At 32.1% G+C, this 3,046-nt stretch overlaps 1 protein-coding gene and 1 long non-coding RNA gene across 4 annotated transcripts in view; one reads left to right on the top strand and one right to left on the bottom strand.

Annotated features, from left to right (window-relative positions):
* Nucleotides 1-3,046, bottom strand: part of LOC102674166 (peroxidasin-like) — a 290,955-nt gene that overhangs the window by 220,707 nt on the left and 67,202 nt on the right. The gene's annotated exons all lie outside the window — the stretch shown is intronic.
* The window catches only part of LOC116185237, a 5,148-nt gene continuing 3,879 nt past the window's right edge, over nt 1,778-3,046 (top strand). The window contains exon 1 of the long non-coding RNA XR_004150039.1: nt 1,778-2,645. This is a non-coding gene — a long non-coding RNA (uncharacterized LOC116185237). The remainder of the gene's footprint in view (nt 2,646-3,046) is intronic.

Raw genomic sequence — 3,046 nt, 5'->3', positions numbered from 1 at the left:
AAAGTTATATTTTTTTTTTTTTTTTTGGATAAGTTTTGATTGGGTTATTGGTAGAATAATTATAATATATTCTCGAATGACGATATGTTCGGTTTTTAGACGAGATAGGAGAGTGCATTGTATAAATTTTTGATACTACATAATTTATCCTTGGAATATTTCGCATTGTATTTCTGGTAATAGAAGGGATATTTTAAATATTCAAGCTATGTAATAACTTGTAATTCTTTTTGTCCCTTGCATTTTTCATCATTTCAATTTTTACCGTTCTTTCGTATTTTTACTTCGTTCGTACGATAATTCTTTGCAATTTTATTTTTCATCCTCCTCGACGAATTCTCTTTTTTATTCTGCACCGTTCTAAATTCTTCCCATGCTTTCTTCGTGTCACGAGAATCGGAATAATCCACGCGTCGCACGTCGACTTAAAACCGTGAAACCTTGCCTTGACGATTTCATGATATAAAGTTGAGATATGAGTCTGGATGGCTGTCACAACTGTCAAGACTTCTACATTTTTCAGAATAGTCCCATCTTTCAAATTTTTCCTTCGAGCAAACTACTTTTTTGTAATGTAAAAAGATTACTGTTGAAAAATGTCCTACTTCATTCGTTGATTTATATCTGTTAACTTTAATGTATAATAATTTCTTTTATTTATTTATTTATTGTTAATCTAGTTTCTATAAATTACTTAAAAAAGTTTTTAATAATTAACGCGATATACGTTACAAATGTATAGAATAAGAAATTTAATATAAATTAAATTACAAAAGCAGAAATGTTTCTATATGTATTTCCATATTCATTACATTATAAATAAATGAATAATATTGAAAGCATAGATAGGAAATTTTTAAAATTGAAATTTATTGAAATTGTTGTTGTAAAAATAAAGCATACATTATCCTATGTGCAATTTTATATTCCTTCTTCTTATATTCCATTTCTTTCTTTTCGTATTTCCAGGTAACTACTTTCAATTTCTTTTTTATTTTCTTTCAAAATCCCCTTTACCAAGAAAATATCCTTTTATTCTTTTTTTTCTTCTTCTTATATATAGAATTAAAGATCAAATATGCGCTTAATTTAATTTATTTGTAATAGATTGTGAAAAAAAAATCATGACAAGATTAATTAACCGATAGATAGCTTCTTATTTAAGAAACTCTTGAATAATTTTCCCGAAATATCGAATATCCGATCAACTTGATAATTCGGGAGTTAGCACGATGATGGTATAGGTCAACAGAGTAACTAGGCTCTAGGGGAAAGAGGCTTCATGCTTATAAATTGTTGCTCGTTTACGATATGTCCCTAGCTAATTAATAATGCGACTCAAAGTCCATGTACCATGTTATATCTATTATAGATTGAAAGGATGTTGTCGAGTGTTGAAACTGCGACTAATATGATTATAAGGTACATCAACTTGACATAACTGCATGACTTTCGTCCCTCTCCTTTCGATTCTACTTCCTCCCACTAAAAGTTTACTTTATACATTGTTCTTTAAGCCTATAAAACAGCACAATCACGTTTATCACGTCTTCTTTATTTCTAGCAATCTTTGATACGCAAAAATGACTTCATAAAACGATTCTCTCCCCAATGAATTCCAAAAACAATACTATTTTCGTACTTGGCGATGAAAATCACCAAGGACTGACATAATCATTATCAATCATGATTATTACAGATACTCGGATATCACAAATCGTAATCAAACATACAGTCACCGTGATGCATAGAGGACAACACTGATTTCCAATCCGTGCTAACGAATCACGTTGTCTCACTTTCCACGCTTAAAAGTCTATTTTATGCGTCCCCCTCCAGATCCATGATGGTATCTAGCAAACATCCGAGTTTCGAACGGCCGTGTCCCCCGATTCGATTCCCTTCCATGTTCACATTGTCCAATTTGTCCGCCCCTTTTTATCATTTCCCCGTTACCACTCTAATCCTCCACTTGTACCGTTTTTCAGCGGATCCCTTGATCGGTGAATCGCGGTATCAGATGGGCGGGGAACACATTAGTTAGCGGTAACAAGCGCGGCGAACAACTGCGTTACAACATAGCCAGGGCGTGTTCTACACAACCATAAAATACGTGTCACAACCGTGCTACCGTGTAAGCCTGTTTCTAACCTTTACCTGCACACGTGGCCACGAACAAATAACTCGTTTATTATTCCGCGAACGATCACGAAAAATCACCTTTTTTCGCTTCTCTTGAAATGTTTCCTTTCGGATCGTTTCGGAAACTGCATTTTCCAATTTCGAGAGTGCTTTGTCATCTTTCATTCTTTTTTTTTATTTTTTTTCAGGGACTCAGGTCTCACGGACGTCGGTGAAGAATGCGAAAAGTTATGAGTTGAAGAGTGAAATTGAGAAGTTTCGAGGTATTTTTCGATCAATAGTTTATAGAGTTCAACACATTGTGAATAAAAGACGCGAATCTATGGCCTTCGATTTCCAAACATTCGGAAGGAGACACGAGAATCTATGTCTTTTGTTTACCAATCGTTGGAGAGGGGAGACGTGAATCTACGTCTTTAGTTTTATTCGGTCGCGCGGTGTTTACTTTACGATTCTCTCCGGTGACGCCGAGGCTTACGGACGTGCGACGAACTCTCCTAAAGGTACGTTAATTTTATCGAATTAATTTATTCGTGTCAAATTTGTTAATATATCGGATCGTGAAACAAAAAAATTTATATACAAGAATATACAATAATATAATAATAATTGAATTATCGTTATATTATTTATTAAGTTATAATTTATGATTTGAATATAACAAATAAGATTTGATTAATATTTTTGCGTATCAATTTTTATCTCGGCCTTCAAAATCAATCTTCCAAAGATATTTCACGAATATTGCAACAAAATTTTTAAAATTTTAGAAGAAAATTTTAGAAACTTTAATATTTTATATTAGAAACATATGTTACATAATTATATTATTATATAATAATATAATAACAATTGAATTATAGTTATATTATTTATTAAGTTATAATTTATGATTTGAATAAGG

This window comes from Apis dorsata, unplaced genomic scaffold (assembly GCF_000469605.1).
Source record: "Apis dorsata unplaced genomic scaffold, Apis dorsata 1.3 scaffold_135, whole genome shotgun sequence".
Classification (NCBI taxonomy): Eukaryota; Metazoa; Arthropoda; class Insecta; order Hymenoptera; family Apidae; genus Apis; species Apis dorsata.
This window is presented reverse-complemented; position numbering and strand designations above follow the sequence as displayed.